Source organism: Tachypleus tridentatus, chromosome 13 (assembly GCF_004210375.1).
Source record: "Tachypleus tridentatus isolate NWPU-2018 chromosome 13, ASM421037v1, whole genome shotgun sequence".
In the NCBI taxonomy this organism is placed as follows: Eukaryota; Metazoa; Arthropoda; class Merostomata; order Xiphosura; family Limulidae; genus Tachypleus; species Tachypleus tridentatus.
Window position 1 is genome coordinate 245544945 of NC_134837.1, and position 23670 is coordinate 245568614.

The following is a 23670-nucleotide window of genomic DNA, read 5'->3' on the forward strand; positions in this document are numbered from 1 at the left end:
AAATGTTACCTGTTGAACAGTAAAATTTGATGTTCTTTTGAGAACCAAAAAAATAAATGTTGACCATGTGCTAAGAAAATTTTAAAGTTTAAGCATGTGCATCAAGTTGAAAACAAAAGTAAAATTTCTAACTTGAGTTGTCATTCAAAGGTGATTGCTGCCAACAGGGAATTCACCTGATCCTGAACTTTGTATCTGTGAAGTTGTGCTGCCAGTGGTTCCTAAGACAAAGTTCATGGGGCTTATCTTTGACCATAAGCTGCCTTTCTACCACACATCAAGCAGCTGCAAGTCAAATGTACAAGAGCACTGAACATCCTCTGTGTCCTCTCTTCCACCACATGAGGAGCAGATCAGTGTTCTATGCTAAAGATATATCGTGCTCAAATTCGATCAAAACTCGACTATGGATCATTGGTCTGTGGCTCTGCTAGGACCTCAGCCTTAAAGATGCTGGACCCCTTTCATCATCAAGGACTTCGGCTCTGCACTGGGGCTTTCTGCACTTTCCCAGTTCAGAGCTTATACATAGAGTCTCGTGAACCTTCTTTGAACCTCTCCCATTTGCAACTGTACTTACTGTATGCTTCGAAACGTCATTCCTTACCAAATCATCCCACCTGTGGTTGTGTTTTCCTTCCTCAGTGGGCCATGCTTTTTCATAACAGATGATCTCCCAGTGCTCCTTTTGGCCTTCATATCCAAGTGCACTTGGATGAATTGGGTCTGTCCTTGGATAACATTGCTGTATCCATTGGTCAGCCCATCTCACCATGGGTTCTTACAGTCACCAAAGTGACCTATCTTTAAGTCATCTGAGAAAAGCAGTCAATCTTGATTTGAAATACTGTTTGTTATTTGCTGAACATCTTTCAAACCATCCTTCCATTCCTATTTATACAGATGGTTCAAAATTAGGTGACTGTGGTCTCTGTCATGGTTTGTTGTGGTTTGGTGGTTGCATGCAGAATCCCCTCTACAGCTTCTGTGTTCATTGCTGAACTGTACACAGTTTCTCTTGCCCTGGATCATATAGAAGGTAAGCAGAACTCAAACTGCACTATTTATACTGACTCGCTTAGTTCTTCACTGGCTCTGGAATTGCTTCACGTTAGTTTCCACCCCGCTCTTGCTCATATTTGAAAACCAATTGGTCCATTTCTCTTTAACATATACTTCTATTTAGTTTTTCTTGATACTGGGCCATGTTGGTATTTGTGGGAATGAGCTGGCCGACACCGCAGCTAAATCTATCTGCTCTGGCACTATCACCACTGTGCCTGTTCCATACATGGACTATGGTCCTGTATTCAAGGCTCGGCTGTGTGTCAGTTGGCAGTCAACATGGAGTGAGCAACTTGAGAACAAGTTTTTCCAAATAAAACCCTATATTGGATTTTGGTCATTTTGCTTCTGTAAGGATCTGAAAGAAGTTGTTCTAACTATACTATGCATTGGTCACAGTTTTTTGACTCATTGTTTTCTTTTATCTAGAACTGATGCACCATTGTGTAGTCTGTGTGATACTCAGGTCACAGTAAATCACATCTTATTTTCTTGCCGTCATTATGACTCTCAACGACGGCACCATTTTAAACATGTTCTGAGTTAAGGTTTATCCATAACGTTAGATAATGTTATTGGTGATGGTGACACTGTCCACTTTGAAAACGTTTTTAGTTTTTAAAGGCCATTAATCTTTTTAATACTATTTAAGTTTTTTAATTTATACAATAGACCTTTTTTAATGTGATTCCCTTTTAAGAATCAAAGTCTATCTAGTTTGATTTGAAATTAGAAAATGGCTGTAACGTCAAGTAACTTTCCAGGACTGGAAAGGTCAACTTCAGGTGACTAATGCTGCTGTTTGAACTATTCCTTAATCATTCTGGTGAGTAATAATTAAATCTTTGCTACAAGTCTTTAAAACTTTTATTAGTTTACTTTCTGCAAATGGCCATAATATAAAATAACTTGGCACCAGGCCTGGAAAGGCCAACTTCGGGTGACTGACAGTGGATTTTATACTTGTCTTCCTTGTTAGTTTTTATAATTACAATTATACTACAAAAAGTCCTTTACAACTTGTATTACTGTAATTTTTCTCTTACTGCTGTAGACTAGATGTAAACATTGGTTTTAATATTTGTTTTTTTATTTAAACTTTGTTTTGCTCTCCTTAGTTTCCTTTTATGAATTTTATTACATGTTCTTTAATTTTAACTTTTTACTGGATGTTTGTCACAGATAGCCTAGCTGCTTTGTGCCATAAAACACCAGACCAGCCAATCAATCAACCAACCAACCTTAGTGGTAGAAGGTTTAATGTCTTTGGAGTTACTAGAAATTACATGTGAAGTGGATGATGCAGTTATGGGAAAACAAAAAAAGAGATTAGTGTTAGTTATCCAGTAACATTGTAGTTGGTTATGTAAACTTGTCAAAAACATAGTTATAGAGTGAGCAAATTGGTTAAAATATCCAGGTTGCCAAATCAGTTAAAGGTGAGTATAATATTTCTAAATTAATGTTTAAGAATTATTTTTAAAGTCAAAAAGTTACATTCACAGACTAAAAACAATTAAAGTTAATTATTATTACATACACATATATATTTTTTTTATCTATAATACTATAAAGTACACATTCCAATTTCATATATAACATCCAAATATGATGGCATCTTAATATACTTATCATGGAAATATTTAGCAAAGTATGTCATGGTTTTATATGTAATACTGGTAAAATGTTCAGCATGAAGTAAATTATGAATAATGCTACAATTTGTGATACCAGAATGAAACTACACAATCAATCATTAAGTTCTCTTGAATAGTACTCCCTAACAACATTATTATCACACTGACATTTAAAATAAAAAAAAACCAACCAGAAATCAATCTAACACTATTGTTAACTGATGTAAAGTAACAAAACAAAATGTAAAATTAAAAGTAGACTGATTATTACTTTGTTTTTCCAGATACTCAAAGAAATTAGAACATGTTATCTAAAAAAAGAAACACTCCAATAGCAGCAATAAAAGTTTTCCATTTCATAAAAGCCCAGCATGGCCAGGTGGTTAAGGCATTTGACTTTTAATCTGAGTGTCACTGGTTCGAATCCTTGTCACACCAAACATGCTTGCTCTTTTAGCTGTGGGTGCATTATAATGTGACAGTTAGTCCAACCTCCCTCTAGTCTTACACTGCTAAATTAGGGACAGCTAGTGCAGATAGCTCTTGAGTTGCTTGGCAAAAATTCAAAACAAACCATTTTATAAAAATTATGGCATGTCACAATAGATTAAATTATAAAGCTTCAAGTGTAGCTAAATATCATTAATAGTGTGAAATCTGAAAAGTTATAAGTAGAAAAACTATCTCTCACCCTATCTCTTGTGAGGAGAATTTACTCTTTGAAATAGATTGGTTCACATTCACCTTCAAACTATAACATCCAATAAAATGTTTGAGAACAAAAATTCACTTGTTACTGTTTAGATTAAATGGATTTATGTGTAACAGCTAAATACTGGTGCTAATATTAATAACAATAAGAATATCAACTATACGTTAATTTTATTTTATACTTTTTCAAAATTTCTTAATGCTGCTATATTCAATTTAAGTAAAATATTTAAATAGATAGTTAAATATCAAGTTCTTCATTTCTAAAATGTTACAACTTACCCAGTAAATTAAATAACTCTGAGCAATTACGGAACATTTCTTTGGAAGTAGAAGTAAAATCTTAAATAAGCTTAAAAACATTTACTGCAAACTAGAGAGGAATAAGCTTTGGCAAGAGGATTATTTGTCTTATATCAAACTATAGCATAATTATATTTAATAGATATTTATAATACTTACGCAAATATTTGTAATTATGTATTTAACAGCACATATTTCAGGCAACTTCTTAAGTTTGATCTTGACGTAAAAATATTCTCTCCTCTGAGTCTTTAGTTTTTGCCACTAAAGTTTGTAACAAACTCCAAATAACTGATCAATGTTTATGTTTCTTAAATATTCCCAAAGCACATTTTCTGAATGATCCTAACTAAGATTAATTAATGAAACAAACAAATTTCATACAACCACAACAATTTGCCCTTACACTGAAATTTCTATCTTCAACACCTTTTCTCTCTCAGCAACAGACAACCAGAGGTGGCACTACAGTGGCATTTTATCAACCAATCAAAAATGTTTATTTCGCATTTTGTAGCCACCAACTACAACGCCATGTCGTTGACATTTTACTGCTTAAAATATTGTTTTTAATTTATTTCTTCAGACGCTTTTATTCTTTCTTAATTCTAATCACCTTAAATATTCATTTTAGAATACGAAACTATAAAAAATTATTATTGTTATATATATATATACACACACACCAAGTAGTAATAAGTCAGCAAACAACGATTTATAAGCTTAATAAAGTGATTTATTTACGGTGAAACGCACGTGTTTAAATACAACGTTGATCTATCTTCTTTGGATATGATCTAGTAATAAATAGGTGATACAGAATTAAAATATTAGTACACTGATAAAAAGAGTTTAATATTAAAGTAATAATGTCAGCAGATAGGAGGACTATAGATATAAGACAAAGTTGGTCAAGTGTATGAGTGGTGAATTTATTACCGTTTAATGAAAATATTCTTGCTTTGAAATTTTTCTATAGTTAACAAACAATATCTTGTCTTTAGCTTTAGCCAAAGCTATTCACCGCTCATATACTTGCTTTTTGGTTTTATCACCAGTAGATTGACTATTACACTCCCTCTCGTTTAACCCTTCTAATTGGATTAGCCTGTGGAAAAAATTCAAACCGATGACTTTAATTTTAATAGCTTATTCTGTAGTTCACTTGGATGTAATAACATATTGCTGTCCTCCTTGCTTCTCCTTACCCAAGTGCGTATGAATTAGGTAAAATCAAAAAGTCGTTTATTTATTGTTGTTGTTGTTGTTTTTCATTACTGTTGTTTGGACTATAATAGAAAAGAATCGTTTTAAAGCTTCATTTGGATGTGGTCTAAACCTGCATATAAGGCCTTTATTTAGTAATAAAGGATACATCCGTGACATTGGCATTAGTACGCAACTTATCTACTGGCTTTCACTCAAATTTAGGAAGTAATATACTAGAAGCAATACTTGGAGCTTTGGCTGAGTGGCTTCATAGAAAGCAGAGTTAGTGTCATTTCTGTATAGCGCTAGAAACCGGGTTTTGGTACCCGTGGTAAGTAGAGCACAAATAGTCCATTGCTCAGCTTTGTGCTTAATCACAAAAAATATTTCTTATTTCTGTACTTTTGATTAAGAGGAAACTGACAAATTAAAAATCCTTAGTAACTATTTTTAAAATAGCATATCCCCCAAATTTACAGGTTCAATCATTACACGTCTATAGAATTATATATGTATTAAACTTATTCATCAATAACAATTAACCGTTTATATCACTGGTGAAGGTAGTATGCCACATATTTCATTCAGTAGCATTATATCAAAAACGTGTAACTTTAAACATTTGGAAGTGAAACATATGCTTGGGTTTCGAGTTATTTGTTAATTTGCACTAAAAAAAGGTATCTTTTGAATATTCAGATTATTGGTGGGATAAAATCATATTCTTTGGATATTAGTTATTTACGAGTTTTTCTAAGAACACATCATATTTAACACAGTTGCTGGACTTGATCAACGAGGACAATTTTTGTACAACTACAAAATTCTAAATTATATTAATATATATGTAATTGCCCCCCAGTGGCTCAGCGGTATGTCTTCGGACTTACACGCTAAAATCCGGGTTTCGATACCCGTGGTGGGCAGAGCACAGATAGCCCATTGTGTAGCTTTGTGCTTAATTCAAAACAACAATATATGTAATTTATATGTGTGTGTGTTTGTGTATTTTCTTATAGCAAAGGCACATCGGACTATCTGCTGAGCCCACCAAAAGGAATCGAACTCCTGATTTTAGCGTTGTAACTCCGTAGACTTATTGCTGTACTAGCGAAGGGGTCATTTATTTGTTGTAAGACATAAATGCACTGACAGAACAACAGAAAACAACTTGTTTTAGATATCGGCCTTTTTTATTTGACTATTCTTTTAAAGATATTTTAGGCAGTGTAGACATAATACAGGTTAGGTTTAAATGGACTGCTCTTGCCTGTTTTTAGTGAATCTTAATAATGGAAAACCCCCTTGAAATAAAAATGTATCTCAGAATGGCTGGTATGGGTATTAACACTTTTATTGATAAGGGATGTGTGTGTTTGTGTGTTTTTCTTATAGCAAAGCCACATCAGGCTATCTGCTGAGCTCACCGAGTGGAATCAAACCTCTGATTGTAGCGTTGTAAATCTGTAGGCTTATCTCTGTATTAGCAGGGGGGGTTATTGATAAGGAGAGAACAATAAAAGTGTTAATACCCATACCAGCCGTTCTGAGATACATGTTTTTAATGACTATTTACTGTCTATTATGTCTATTTTCTGTTTGCTTATGTAGATTTTAAGATAATTTAAAAATCTGGAAATTAAACATCTGCAAATGTGGGTCGTAAAAAAGTAAACAAACATGTCTAGAATTACATTTAGTGGAGTCATAATAGGGATTTATAGTTTCAGTAAATAATGTCTACAATATATCCAGCCTTGTTTCCTTAATTTTCTCACGATCCCTGTTTGAAACATTAGCATATAATCTAGGACAGTGATGGCGAATCTATGGAACTTGAGCAAATTTTCTGGTACGCGGCATGCAGTGGCGCCTTTTGATTCTTTAAACCCTAACGCTAATCCATAATAAATGAATATGTATATATACATATAATCATTATCATTATTGCCAAATGCAGCAGCAAATGATTTTTCTAGTCCGGGAACAGTGAGAAATGATCACAGGAAACATTTCACTTGCTCTTGACTCCAGCTTTGCAGTTGCAGAAACATATGACATCGAATGACACGTATTGAATTCCTTGCAGACACACTGTAAGCATCAGTATTTGGATAAAAATTGAAGTAAACGGCTAATATTGGCTTCGCTCTGCTTATATTTTTTCTCTGTTGTTTGTGAGTGAATACTGCATATTTAGTAATAATAACGGTAAGTATGCATTTATTTTTTCACAGTAAACATATGAATTATATTGTTAAAACTATGTTATTTGGCGTGGCATGCGTCTATTTTTGATCAGTTAATCAATTATAAACTTATTTTTATATCAATGACACACATTTTCACCTGCTGTTACGTTACAGTAAGTTAAATTATCGTATTTAAGTTAGTTGATGAGAAATTTTTAAATTGAGCTTACCTTTTTCAGAATGTCAGCTCAATCAGCAAAGAAACAAAAACGTTCAAATGGAAGGAGCAGCAGCAAAGATTTTCAAGAATCGTGGACTAAAAGATTTGCCATGATCAAAACGTGTGATACATCATTATGAGTCTTATGTTCTAAAATAGTGCCGTGCAGGTCTTCCTTTATAAAGCGGCATTATGAAACTGTTCATAAATGACTTTGTGATAAGAGTTAGAAAAAACAAAAAGAACACATTTCTTGAGAAGCCAGCAACAACAACATACAGTCAAATATTTTGATGAAATTTGTTTCAGGTAGTTCCAACTTAGCTGTTGCTAGTTTTAAGATTTCAAAGGTTATTGTTCAACATGGAAAACCACTTAGTGCTGAGGAGTATATTAAAAATCATCGTTAGAATGTGTTCTTTTCCTTTGCGGTTTTACAGGAAAAGAAAAAGTATTCAGCGCATCAAGAAATTACCAATGAGTAGAAACATGGTAAAAAAATACATTATTGAATATGGAAACAAACATAGCAGAACAGCTGACAAAAGATATTGGTTCATATAAATTCATTTCCATTTGTTTTGATGAGAGCATGGATGTTACATTATTGGTCGATTTTGTAGGGGTGATGAAATCTGCAAAAAACTGGTTACATAAACATACCACAGGGGATGAAATATGTAAGGCAGTAGTAAACGAATTATCTAAGTGATAGGATGACCTTTTAAAAATAGTTTTCTTGACAAATGATGGCTCATCCAGCATGGTTGGTACAAAATCGGGTTTTGTAAACCTGTTTGCAAAATATGTTGGACATTCACTGATGGGCTTTCATTGTATTATACACGAAGAGACTTTATATGGAAAGGTTGGCCTTAAAAAGCTTAAAAAGTGATGGAAATTGTAACCAAGGTAATTAATTTTGCGCGTGCTTTGAAAAAGACAATTTCAGAATTTCTGAAAGAGGCGAATTCGGTGTACATAGGACTACTTATGCACGACAATGTTCGTTGGCTAAGTAGAAGTTCTGTCCTTAAGCTCCCTAGTGGCTCAGCAGTATGTCTGCGGACTTACAATGCTAAAAACCGGGTTTCAATACTCGTGGTGGGCAGAGCACAGATAGCCCATTGTGCATCTTTATGCTTAATTCAAAACAACAATAACAAGAATCTGTCCTTAAACGATTTCTTGAGTGTTTGAATGAAATTTCTCTGTTTTTGACAAATGAAACTTTCTCTCTCTTGTCAAACATTATCTGATATTGTGTGGATTTTTATATTGATGTTTTTTACAGATTTCTCCTTACATTTAAATGACTTGAACTAAATTGCAGGGGTCTTACAAAACACTTGATGTCATGTTTGATAACATTAAAGCTTTTGAACTTTAACTGAAAAATCCTAAACGTGATGTTTACAGTCACACTTTTAAATATTTCCTAAACCTAAAAAAAATACATGACAGATCTTGAAATTCATGAAAAAATATACATTCGGAGCTTGCAAATGCAATTTTCAAGCATAATTAATTCTACTTTTGAACGCTTCTCTTTAAGATTTAATAAGTTCAGGTTATTTGAAAAAAAATGTAAAATTCATAAACTATGCAGATAGCGTAACATTAGGCAAACTGAATTTGGAAATGTTGCAGTGAATTGATAAGATTCAACTGATTGATTTACAAAGCAGCTCAATTTGGAGCTGAACTAGAAAATGTTGTAATAAATCGGTTAATGGCTGGAATAATGCAGAAAATTGCGTAAAATAAGGTTTTGAAACTCTATAATTCTAGTCCTGAAACTTTTGGCTGTCTGTAAAATGTCACAATGGCAGTATTAACAATTGTTTCATCAATATATTTATGCGAGTCATTATATTTAGTGATGAACTTGTAAAGTGTGATTATAGGAATAGACATACTGATGAAATTAGTGCTGCATGTGTAGCTCTCAAAACAGCTAAATACAAGCTTGATATAAAATATCTGTCATCGTTGATGCAGCAGAAAAAGTCTCATTAAGAGTAAAATATGCTTATTTTCTTTTCCTTGTTTTTTTTATTTTACTTTTTTATATTACATCTTGCTTATTTATGTTTATTCATTATTACTGGGTCCGGCATGGCCAGGTGGGTTAAGGTATTCGACTCGTAATCTGAGGATCGCGGGTTCGAATTCCCGTCGCACCAAACATGCTCACTTTTTCAGCCGTCGGGGCGTTATAAAGTGACGGTCAATCCCACTATTTGTTGGTAAAAGAGTAGCCCAAGAGTTGGCGGTGGATGGTGATGACTAACTGCCTTCCCTCTAGTCTTACACTGCTAAATTAGGGACGGCGAGCGCAGACAGTCTACGTGTAGCTTTGCGCGAAAATTGAAGAAAAACAAACATTGTTATTGTTGCTAATTCATTAATTCTATTTATTGTGAATTACTATAGTTATTAATAACATGTTGCTCCTATAACTGTTTCATTTAAAATAATTCAGAATAATAATAAATGATAATCTGCTGCTAAAATTTACCATGGGCACGCAAGATAATTTTTTTTAGAAGATTATCCCCAATCGAAGCACACGTTTTCAAAACAAGCATGTTAACATTGGAAATACTTTGAATTTCTACTGAAAACGAACGAAGGGTAAAGAAAGAAAGTTTATCCCTGATTGAATAAGAAACAAGAGTATTGTCAAGGTGTTCTTAATAAATATATTGTTTCAGTTAGAATTTAAGGAACCCAAAATTAAAATTTCTTGAATATTTCGCCATGTTTGATTTAGCAAAGAAAGGATCTCTAAGAAAGACTAAGATCCAAAAAAACACATAAACACTTTCATAAACTAGAATAAGCTGATTCACTTGCTGTTCAACAAGATCCAGACTCGTGCTGACTACTGCTATAAATGCCAAGTATTTTTCTATCGTATATGGTTGTACTCCATTTTTAAGGTACACAAAACAATAAATATTTGGTTTATCACAGTTACTGGGACATCTACAACTGAGATCGATCTCAGCGAATATTTCCTAGAATTTTATCAGCTGAAAGAAACAAGTGATGCTGTTTCAATCAGAGTTATTATAAGCAAACTTAAAGAAATAGTACTGCCCTTGGAAGTGGTTACAAGGCTAAGTTTATTACAATAAAACTATAATGAAGGAAAAGAACAATAATATTAAAAACCAAAACTTATAAGGCTAAATTCAATCGTTTATTTTCTTCTTGCTGTTTTTTTCTTTTCTGTTTCGTGCAATGCTGTTGTTTTGGTTTAAGTACAAAGCTACAAAAACGGCTATCTGCGCTCTGCTCACCATGGGTGTTGAAACCCAATTTTTAGCAATATAAGTCCACAGACAAACTATTGTGCCATTGGGAAACTTGTGAAATACATATTTTATGAATCTCATGTTGAATTGTGCAGCCATCTACGGCACCAAACAACATTATTATTTCATTTGGTTCAAATACATTTGCTTTGATACTTAAAATCGTTGTTGATAAGTATATTTCGATTAATATTTCAAGCTAATTGTGAAGCTAGTGAGTGATATGTGAGAGAAACATATTTTGTTTGTAGTTAAGCACTGTCCACCACGAGTATTGAAACCCAGATTTTAGCATTGTGAGCTTTCGGACTTACCATTGGGTCGTTGAAGGGAGGAGACATGAAAATATACTTTATACTGTTTATTCAATTTAGTATTAGCTTGAAGAGGTAAATAATGCTCTGGTATTTATCGCAAAAGACAACATTTCAATAAGAGCTAGTAAAATGTATTAGCAAACTAAAGCGTAAGTAATCTCTGTCAAAATATTATGCTTAAAACATGTTGCTAATCTTAAGGTATAGTACGATTTACATGTTAAATCTACCTCACCAGCAAGCAACTACAATACAATGACCTTAGTAAGTTTTGTATATAAGCATTATGAAATTACCAAAAAAGTATTTAATCAAAAAAAGCTTGTAGAAAGCTTGTAGAATAAATGGAAATCGTTGGAAGTTTGTCAAAAAGAAGAGTAGATATGCTAATACAAAAAAGAAGGCAGTTTTCAAACAAAGTTGTGTTAAACATATTTTTGATTCACAGCAAAACTTCAAGGACAGTTTAGTTCAAGTTCTAAACAGCCATTAGATTCATAGAAGAGTTTTCAGAAACTACAGTTTACTCTTCGTTTCCTGTATTTCAATGTTAACTGTTTTTAACAATGAGCTCAAAAGACTTGCTGAACCATTGTAAAAAAAAACTCTAAATGGACTTATTACTTGAGAAAGATTTGTTTTTCAGTGTAAGAGAACTGAGTTACGATTTGTAGGCTTTTGGTTTTTAAGAGTAGCTAAAATAACTTTGAAAAGCATATATAAGTTATGTGCAAAATGGATTGGCATCTTTATTTCTCAACAACTTTGTCGCAATGAAAATTTTCCAAATTTTGCACATAACCTTTGCGAATGGAGAAAGAAGCTTTATAAGCTGATGTGAGATATGGCCAGATGGTTGGGGCGTTCGACTTGCAATCTGTAGGTCGCGGCTCGAATCCCCGTTGCACCGAACATGCTGTGGAGACGTTATAGCGTAATTTTGTTATTCGTGATGACGAGAAACCCACTTGAAGTAAAAATGTTTCTCAAGACGGGTATTAAAACTTTTATTAAAATAAAGTAGAGAACAACGTTTCGACTTTCTTAGGTCATCTTCAGGTTAACAAAGTCATGCCAGTCGTCTTGGGATACAATTCTGTTATTCGTTGGTAAACGAATTGGCGGTGGGAGGTGATAAATAGCAAACACCCTTCTAATCTATCATTCCTAAATGGGGGATGGCTAGTACAGATAGCCCTTTTGTAGTTTTTGCAAAATTCCAATAAACAAAACAAAAAAAACAAAAACTTTTCATATTGGTTTGAAAAAAAATTATCAGAGATCAACCATTACAGAAACAAGACAGTCGATAATATCCATCAAGACTGAAATAACATAACACTGCGACTAAATGTAAGTAATATATGATTTCTCTGAATAAAATCAAGAATACCGAGATTTCCGTTCACTACAAAATTTAGAACGTGTTAACTTGTATTATACCATTTCCTCTAGTTGTCATGTGTAACGATAAACACATATCTTATTTCATTTACAGTCCTATAGCTTTAAGACATAAATTAAAGAAAAATGCGAGGGGAGTTAAAGGTTAAAACGTGTCTATGATTGCAAAAATAGCTAATTTCAGACCTTGTAAAAATGCAAATGCATTGATCTGTCAGAATTCTTTATTATAAACTGGTTTAACATTTAACTTTGAATTTTTTAACAGAAAAAATATAATTTATCTACTGATTTATTTATTTCAAGGCATTTCTTAAAACAAAATGTAATTTTATATGTGAAGTAGTGTGATAAAAATGTATTTTGTGTAAATTACACCACTATCAGTATTATCATGCGGACACACACACAGCTAGATGACATAAATACTTACATAACTTTACAAGAAGACTGTGCAACTCTGCCATACAATAAGAGTTTTGTAATCATATACACTAGTAGTCCGTATGTGTATACTATCACAAAGTGTTATGACGTCATGCGTCTAACACATGGCAACTAACTTTCTAAATATTTTACCTCAGACCAAATGCATTTTTTTACATTGCAGAAAATATGTAATAGATGGTCTATGTTACAAAGTACATAATTTATACTTCGTCATACCTTGAAAATAATATATATTGTTTAATTCCGTTGACGAAATATTTAGGTTGAATAAAGAAATATTTGAAGGGTAAGATGACCTTCAACGGTTACACGTGCGCTTATTACAACAAACAAATATCTCTTCTTCTTTGATCCTGTTTAACAAGTAACCATTTTATCTTAATCTGAGAAACACACTTTAATCTTTTTATGACAGAACTGATAATTTATTGTTTTGTTTGCATGTTTACAAGCAGATTGTTTACAAATGAAAATATATGTATTAAAATACACTCCACAATAGTACCTTGCTTTTGATGAAAGCAGTTTATAAATATGTTAAAATAATATGGAATCTATATATTTTATTATTAAAAAGCTCAGATGAATTTTCACCTCTTTTCAAATATTGCAGAATAAACATGAATATATGAAGTAAAATATTTGAATATTACCTGGAGGTCAGTGTATTCTGATATTTTTCTATTTTCATAATTTTGCTAAGGAAAAAAACTTATGTTATTACTTGAATATCTGTTAATTTAGCTGTAGTTTATTTTATATTACAGTTTCTGTGAATTGAGACATTTTCTGTGGTTCACCTCTACAAGGAGTATGTAAAATAAGATGCGTGAGACAAGGTTTATATTTCAATGAGCGGTTTGATCTATATTACGTACAAAAAAGAAAGAAAAGAAACAGCACGATTTCTTTTGTTTCAATCTATCGCGAAAACCCAGAGATGTCGGCAAAGTTGGATTGTTGGAGTTCGAACGATCTTGTGGATTGCTGACAGCTTGTAAAAACAACAAATCACTATGAAATAAAAACATTCCTATGATATCAAAAAACAGTTTTGTAATGCACTTTTGCTAAGCTATTAAGCTCTCTAGCATTATTTGTTTGATCGAAATTAAGCTCTAATAAATCTACATAGTGGGCTATTTGTGCTATGCTCACAACAGGTATCGAAACCCGGTTTCTCATGTTTTAAGTCAACAGATATACCTCGGTGCTACTGGAGGGGGGGTCACTCTTCAGCAGCTATCATGATTTTCTTCTCCCAGGAAGACATTTGTTAAAGTGGGAACGGTATAACCTCACAAAAAATTTATGCGTCTGTAGTTTTTATATATTAGAAATATGATGCAGAAATGTCTTGATGAGTCAGTGTTGCATCAGCTGACTAAACCACTTTCATGAATGGATTATTAATTCCATTTTAACAGCTTCCTCATATCCTCAACTTTGCAGTACGCATTTGAGCAAAGAAACATCTAGCTCCGTTGGACAGTTAGAGCTAATATAATACACACACACCGAAAGGTTCATCTGATGATCAGCCAATAGAAAATGGAGACATCTAATCGGTAAACAGAATATAATTTATTGCATAAAAAACAATGGTTAGCAAGTCTGTCTGTTTTCTTGGAAACTTTGTCTACTGGAACAGTTTTTATCGTAAAGAAATGAGCTTCAGGATTTTCTCTGTTGCCCAATGATTGTTGTCAAAATTTAAAAATTAAATTATTCGCCAATTTTCAAAATAAAAAGCATTTACTTATACTTCTTAACATTATCAATATATACTGTGTTGTTGTTGAGCTTAGGATTGTCCTACAGTTGGTGTCTGTGATTCGTTGGCGATAAATTCAACAACAGATGAACAGCACGTACTTCACGTGTTTTCACAATAATATATATATTTAGAACACTATGTACAACAAATTATTCACAGTAACAGAGATTATAGGCATATCATAAACGTTGTATTTGTAGTTCTCTTCTTGTCGTCAAAAAATCTACTTAGGCCTTTTCATTACTTTAGAATTTCAGTTGACAAGCTGAACTTCCTTCTTTATTACTATCGCACTAGCATTACGTGTGTGAATGATTCACTTACAATTGTTCCTTTTGTCAAGGAGTACTTAGCTTGATCCAATTATTTGGAACCACGCTTCTTCCTATCTCAATTTCTATTGTTGGTCTTACTCTAACTTATTAAATGTTAGACCTATCATTTCTATGGTATTTAACTTCACATCGAACTTTTCCTTGCCCGTAAATTTACTCTCTTTTGTTATTATTTGTCAGTTGTTTTCACTAGTCTCACACTATTCATATCACTTAATCGTCTGCCTGCCTTCTAGAAGTCTCTACATTCTCGACGTCATTGTATTGCATGCGACGTTCGGCAGTCTAAAATTAATGAATTATAAACATAACTTTCTATAATCATCTGCTTTCAACTCTTGTTACAACAACAACTAAACAATAATAAAATGTTCATTCTTAGAATAAATTAATCAATTATATCAAAACTAAACAGCCTTTTATAACATGATGGCAGTCCGTGTGTGCAATCATGCAATGGGAAGAGCTGATCTGAGAAAACAAAACACGCAAGTTTTAAGGTTGACAGATAATATAAAATCAATTATTACCTCTACATCCTTTTTTTTTTCTCATTGACATTAAGGAAAACAGTACTTACTCCATTTATTAAAAGCCGTTCAAGCAGATGACAAAAGGTAAATCACCATAATTTGTACCTATGGCTTTAATGAAGTATCCATAAAACTCTAACAGGAGATTTCTCTAGTAGGCAAAGAAGTCTGTTCATTGACGTTTAGACTACTAGAGGTTTGCAGCAGAACACTCAACCACGAACATCTTAACATCATGGGTCAAAGTTGCTTTGTACAATGTACCAAAAATAAAAAACAACCATCAATGCGTGTAGTTTGTGATGTATAACAGAGTCTGAGAGTTTCACAATGCACATCTTATTGTGTTCCCCCCACATAGTGCTCATTGTTGACTTTCAGTACATATTGAACCGTATATTTTAGAGTTGTTAGCGAACAGTGAGACATATTTACTCCAACCTATATCTATTATGAACAACATAGTCATTCAGATTGTCTGTTTCCTTTTGATAGCTGAATAACTCACAAATTAAGCTAAAACCTTTTGAACTATCGGAAAATTCCTTGTGTACTTCTATGTCTTAAAAATGGTTTAAGCAGTTGCAGTTAAAATATTTTACTATACGTAATAATGATCCCACAATGATACAGCAGTGAGTCTGAGGACTTATAATGTTAAAATTCGAGTTTTGATACCCGTTATGGGTACAACACAGATTGCTCATTGTGTAGTTCTGCTATTAACTAAAAACAAACATAAACATGAGGAGATTATCTAAGCTCTAAATCCTATTATTTCTATGGAATTTTCGCGTGTTACCGGTTTACATTTAGGCTTTTACAGAATATTTAACTTCTATTTATTGCTTTCTGTTGCCTGCTCTACATGTTTTAAGTGACAATGACTAGTTAAAGTTGCAACCATGCTAGAGATACCTCACAATATGTTCAACTTACTGATTTATTTGTATAATGCGTAAAATTATTATATTTACATAAACAAACAAATACTGTAGTTTTTATTTCCCAGTTCAAGTATTCATTCAGCTTATTATTTTGTATCTTCAAAAACACTTAGCTTATGTATAATGTTTTGCTACTTAACTCCACACCAAACAATAAAATGTGCTGTAGTAATGTATCTCAGATGCCTTCATATTTCTCTGGAGTTATACTGTCAAAGTTGTTTAGTGTGTTTTTGGTCAATAGATGTATATGTTTTTATGAAGAACTGTGTAAATACTTACTTATTTGTAATTGTAGATTAAATCAGCGACCGTATTCGAAATTAGCAATTAATGTTTTTTATGTTTTTAGGTAAAGCATGCTATATTATTTCTTTATTATTTCTTTCATTAACAGTGTTTGTCGTAATGCTTAATATAACTAATTTAATTACTTTTTAATTTTATTTTTATATTTTTAATCATAAAAATTACTTTGTAATGTCAGCTTAACACGTGTATTTTAGATTTCTCTATATCATAGAAATAATCTCCATCAAAAAGAAAATGTCCACAAGTTACAAGTAGCACTTATTTTTATAATACTTTTAACATTGCAGTAAGCGGATGACAGGCTCAAAAGGTTTGCTACCATGCTGTCCCATTATATTGCAGAAGCGTTGTGTACCTTTGAGCCTTGAAATCAACCTTATTTAACACTTGGTTCATCCAAATGCTCTTAATATCCAGTGCTAAATAATCTGGGCCTGGCATGGTCAAGTGGTTAAGATACTCGACTCCTAATCTGAGGGGCGTGGGTTCGAATCCCCGTCACGCCAAACATGCTCGCCCTTTCAGCCGTGATGACGTTATAATGTGACGGTCAATCCCCCTATTCGTTGGTAATAGAGTAGCCCAAGATTTGGCGGTGGGTGGTGATGACTAGCTGTCTTTCCTCTAGTCTCACACTGCAAAACTAGGGCTGGCTAGCGCAGATAGCCCTCGTGTAACTTTGTGCGAAATTCAAAGCAAACCAAAACCAAACAATCATATTCCGTATCAAGCTTTGCATTAAGTGTCTCAGTGCTCCTCCGAGTAATAATCTTTCTAAAACACTTAAAATAATATTTTAGAAATTTTTTACCATCCCATTAAACATTGCGAAGTTAGCTTGCTTCTTATCATCGCCATTCATAACTGTGCTACAAATGCACTTTAATTCTGTTTGGCAGAGTCACGATTAGAACCTAAAGAAGGTTCTTGTAAGCCACTAAATGCCTAAACACACATGAATTTGAACAAATACGGATTTCTTGGGTGAAATAATGTGCTGAATACTGTGGTAGATTGGGATACGCATTATTGTCATATTCTGTATCCAACTCAGACACTAGACATGCCCTTAAAGCACTGTCAGTGTGTTTTTCAAGGCTGAGAGTATCCTAATAGTCTCAAAAATCCATAATTAAATTTTGAGACGCTGACAGATCTAATTAACTCTAATGAATCTATTCTTAACTGAATTCATCTGCTTTGAGTATTTCTTGGTCACTGGTGATCTAGATCATAACTGATGATGCCTATGCTACTCAGTTATGTGTAAGAGACCCTTATAAACCACCATCATTTATCCTGGGATGTACAGATTGCTCATCATCACCATGACACATTTCTACCATCTTAAGAGCCCGCAATTCATAATTAACTAAGAAATATCGTATTGTTTCCGCTTGAATTTCTTCTAAGCCAACTTTATAGAAGGTAAACAAAACTTCTGCTATGGCTGACGAAAGCCCTTAATTTATGAGCTTGATAGCAGCTTATTCATCATTACCATTAGCTCCCAAAGCTCTCACCAAATGCCATTATATTATTATGAGTTACAAGCTTTAATTATAAAAATGTGTCTCAGAACTGCTGGTATGGGTATTAACTTTCAATGATGTTCAGAACACAAACATTAAAATTCATCAGATAAATTGCATTTTGTATGAAAAACTGCTGTCCATAACCTGTTGTAAAGTCAGGCAAAAATTTCTAGTGTTGTATCCCATATTTTTGGTATATATACATCATAGATAACTCCACTTTTAATTTTTCCTAACTCTAGCTTCTATTAGCTTATACAAACTCTGATGGAGCCATATATTGCAGCATAATTCGTTGTCCAATTATTAGTATGTATTTTACTTTGTGGTGGACTCTTACCTTCTCCACTGTTTCACATTTTATAAAATGGTCTATCCCAACATCCAAGACTGGAGGTTTGAAGATGTCTTCAGCCTACCACTGTCTCACTCATTAGTCTTCTTTCTCGATAATGAGATGCTAGTTATGATGTGTATTACAGGATGATAAATTAGCATTTTTAAGATGTTGGGGAACTTTATTGGCTTTCTTGATTTATACTCACTGTTGTAAGATTACGTGATTACTGAATTGTGAAACTATTTCATAACCTTTTGTTCAAAAAGACTAGAGGAAGTAGTATTTATAAAGCAGAACAGCATTTTAAAAATAAAATCTGTTCTATCTGAACTGATGCAAGCCATAAAAGATAGTCGGATATGCAAATATTATAAGAAGGAAGATGTAACTGCATGGTTGAATGTAGCCAAACAAATCCAAAGTTTCAGATTCTTTCTTACGAGAAAATGTTCATTAAAGCTATGAATTAAATAATGATGTTAATGAAAAGAAGTCGTCATTTCTTTTCAATCTGTTATCTTAAACGCATCATAATCGATATGCAGTGATTTAAGGAAAACAAAGAAAATATCGTAGAGAAAAACTCTTACCTGTGAAAAAAACCTAAGAGATTTGATGTCATAGAAGAAATGCTGACCACTTACCGAAATAAATAAGCAACTTCTTTCAGAGTAAGGCGCTGACAAATTAACTATTTATGAAGTTGGTGTTTACCATTGTGATTAATTTGATATTAACATGAAACTTTTAATAAAATATGTCATTAATGTAATATATAATACTGTGTATTACAATTAATACAATGAACATGATCTGATTAATAAATGATTAGTGTATGAATAGTATGCAAGCGTATGCATTTCATTTTGCTTTTACTTTTCCAGTTTAAATTTTTTTAATAATAATTTTAGATGTTCAGTTTCATGAAATTTCCATTTCTTTAACTCTCGAATCCAAATTAGTTAATAAAATCAGGGTTTCAATTGTATTTATTATCACGGGGAAATTTTATTTGCTCTGTTTTTCGTTGAGCACTAAGCTACACAATAGTAGCTCTCAGACTTACCACTGAGCTACTGTGGGGTCAAATAAAGGAAAACAACAATAACCTGGATAATTATATATTTAAATTTGGGTAAAGCTGTAAAGAAACCAAAAACTAGGTTTCAGTTAAAGTTTCATTAAAATGTTCTTTCAAACTAAAATACTGTCAATCTGAATGCAACAGGGGCCTGGCATGACCTAGCGCGTTAAGGCGTGCACTTCGTAATCTGAGGGTCGCGGGTTCGCGCCCGAGTCGCGCCAAACATGCTCGCCCTCCCAGCCGTGGGGGCGTTATAATGTGACGGTCAATCCCACTATTCGTTTGTAAAAGAGTAGCCCAAGAGTTGGCGGTGGGTGGTGATGACTAGCTGCCTTCCCTCTCGTCTTACACTGCTAAATTAGGGACGGCTAGCACAGATAGCCCTCGAGTAGCTTTGTGCGAAATTCCAAAAACCAAACCAAACCTGAATGCAACAGGCTTAGTTTAGTACATACGAACAATGAAATAGGCCTCACCATAACTCTGTTAGAAGAAACGGACTGCCTATTTCAAAATTTCTTCAGACAGGTGAAAATTTAGCAAATCTTTGGACTATTGAAGTTTGCTTAGGATTCTTAATGTGCAATACGCCTTTAAACTGTTTTAACAATAAAGGTTAATTATGCGGTCAGCTGTTATTAATTTAACCCTCACAAAGAAGTACATGGTTAATTTTTTATATTGATTTTATAAAATTACGACATGATCATCAGAACAATTTGTCTGTGTTGGCCATTCCTAATTTTGAACTGTAGACAAGAAGAAGGCCAACAGCATCCAGTGTCATTTTTCAACTACCTTATTCGAATAATAGGAGTTGACTATCGCTCTTACAAGGCATATTAGGAACCGAAGCGCAAAGGTAATATCGTAGCAACAGATCACAAAAGAAAGACTGCTCGATTCACCACTGTACGACGCTAAACACTGGGACACGCTCGGTTTTATTGAGAATTTAAGTACAGCAAAAATTATTAAGCAGCTATATTAGTGTTTGTAATAGTACGTTCACTGTCTTGATAGCTATATTTCCACTGTTTGATTAGTTTGTTTATTTTGTTTATCTTTTGAATTTCGTGCAAAGCTACACAAGGGCTATCTGCGCCCGCTTGATTAGAAAGAACAATGTGAGATATGTCTTGCTTTTAACACATAGTATTAGAAAAGTTATAGAAAGAATAAACATGGATAGAAGAGCAGTACAAACTAGTATGGGCAAATATGCATTGTGTTGTAAAATTATTGTTATATAAATAAGTTCATTCTAATAATTTAAATAAAAACACCAGTAAATACACTACTCTATTTTTGAACATCAGTGTGACCTCAATACGAGCTTTATCCTAGTTTTTTTGAGAACAAACCTTCAAAGTGGTTATTTGTATTGACAAGCAATTGTTACTGTGGCATCTGATATAGCAAGCACGTTAAAAATACCACTAGCAACCTATGTAACTCTACACTCTCCATACTTCAGACTGTCTACAGAATTCTCGATTAACGACCAAGCCGCGTTTGATCAAAGACATTATGCACCTGCAAAAGCACCTGAAACAGAAAAGACAAAAAGTCAAAATGGCCTTTGCACATACGAGGGATAGCATGTTTTTTTTTTCTAGATAGAGCTACACAATTGCATTCCACATACACATTTTTGTAATTATGGCAACAAAAGTAGAAGAATGTGGTGGAAGCTTCAAAAGTTGAGGTATCGGACTTCACGCTGGTTGTAACTGCAGGTGGTAGAAAAATATTTTATCATAAAATTATACAAAATGAACACAGTACAAAATGTTGATAAAATGGTGTTTTCAGCTTGCTAATTTTTAGTTTAATTATGATAACAGTTCTAACAAATATGATACTTTTAAACTAAAATGTGATGCTAAAGTTCGTTAAATGATGAAATTAATTGTTGTTTCTTACTTATCTTTCAACATATATCCCAAGACGGCTGCAAACTCTCTTTGTTAACCTGAAGGTGATCTAAGAGGGTGAAAACGTTGCTCTCTACTTTAATAAAAGTTTTGATACCCATACCAACCTTCTTGAGATACATTTCTCCTTCAAGTGAACTTCTTGTCATCACGAATTATCTTTCAACAGTTTTTCTTACAATCTAAACAGTCAAACCATATTAACAAGAAAAAAAATATCAGTACATACATCTATCAAAATACAAGTTGGACTTCTTTTGTAACAATTGTGAACTTATCTTTGAAACTGGTCTTCAAATTAAATCCGGTTTTACATTATAACTTTAGAAATTGCTATTTAATTAATTAAAATTTGGAACCTACAAGAGGCATGCAATGAATTATCTGGAGACGGGGTGAAAAAGAATCAGAAACATACCATTAATAACTAATTTTTTTGACAAAATATATAAGAAAGAGAAAAAAGAAGAATCATCATAAAATGTGATTAAGTTTAAAGCAAACTACTCAGTATTTACTGGAACTGTTAGAAACCTGTTCCTCCAAACAAAGGTATGAACTCTGATAATTATATAATTGTTTGTTTGTTTCTGAATTTCGCTCAAAGCTACTCGAGGGCTATCTGTGCTAGCCGTCCCTAATTTAGCAGTGTAAGACTAGAGGGAAGGCAGCTAGTCATCACCACCACCGCCAACTCTTGGGCTACTCTTTTACCAACGAATAGTGGGATTGACTGTAACATTATAACGCCCCCACGGTTGAAAGGGCGAGCATCTTTGGTGCGGCGGGATGCGAACCCGCGACCCTCAAATTACGAGTCGCACGCCTTAACACGGTTGGCCATGCTGGGCCGATAATTATATAAACAGTCTTCTAGTGAAGTACAATGCCGGTACTTACTTCAAGTATTTATATATTATTTTCTAATACTCAGCTATGAGAGGTTTATTTGTTGATAAGCACAAAGCTAGACGAGGAGCTACTTGTGAAGTTTCAACTACGAGTATCGAAATCGAACTTTTAAAATGACGAGCTCTTATTTTATAGGTTAGAAAACAAAACCTAACAACACTGATGTCAGGAGTGTATTTATTTTGTTAAATGTAAAGCAGAATATAAATCGAACTTCATAATGATAATGTGTAGTGGTAAGGCAATACAGAATTTGCTGAAAATAATGAAATGGGGGAAAGAAAAATAAGCAAAAAAAGAATTATAGAAGATTTAGGTTTAAAATTTAAAAATTAATTAAAAACAAGGAGAATATTACAAAAACAAATTTAAAACAAGGAGAAAGAAATAGTAATTTATGAGGGAAGTTACAAGAAAGATCTAATTAAGAAATGAGAACAAAAACAAATTTTAATTGAGAAAAGTACAAAAGGAGTATAATAACAACTTTGAAGAAACTAAATAAAATACACCTATGGAATACAGAAATATTACCTTAATGAAATTGATGAAGTTTAGAAAATTTATAACAGTAAATATAATGAGACAAGAAAGATCATCAGTAAAAAAATAAAATAAAGCATCTGAAAAATTAATTTGTAAATGCACGTACCAAACAAGTTACACCTCTCTTTTGCATATACTGAGAATTTCAATTCCCAAAACCACAAACCATAAACTGTGTAACAGGAAAATCATAGCTGTACCTGCCACTACTCTTACATCTGTGACTATAAGAACCTTCCTAGAATTCTCAGTTATATCATTATCTAAGCCAGTTTCAGAAGGCTGGTTCAAAAACATCCTTAATTTAAGAAAACAACCGATTATGAGAGAGAAATATTATATGAGGCTCAGTTTAGAATAATATCTGAAGTGAATGAATAGTGTATTAAACAAGCATTTCATCTTCTTGTTTATTTTGAAGACCCAACTTACCAACATTAAGCAATATACCAGCTGAGGAAGATTCCAAGGTACCATTTAAAAGTACAAAAAAAAAGAGAAAGGACAAGGTCGTAGCTGAGCTGGTCAAGTTTGGTGATGATGTGAAAATGTTTATTCAACTGTCTTATCTGTTTATTGTG

The 23670-nt window shown here is 33.1% G+C and overlaps 1 protein-coding gene across 4 annotated transcripts in view; it reads right to left on the bottom strand.

Annotated features, from left to right (window-relative positions):
- LOC143240520 (uncharacterized) overlaps positions 1-4209 on the bottom strand; it is a 33833-nt gene extending 29624 nt beyond the window's left edge. For 2 of the 4 annotated variants that reach the window (XM_076483073.1, XM_076483075.1), the window contains exon 1: positions 3876-4208. The gene's annotated coding sequence lies outside the window, so the exon portion shown is untranslated. Of the gene's footprint in view, positions 1-3875 lie in introns of all 4 variants that reach the window. The other 2 variants (XM_076483076.1, XM_076483074.1) reach the window with 2 other exon arrangements.
- Between the last annotated feature and the right edge of the window lie 19461 nt (positions 4210-23670).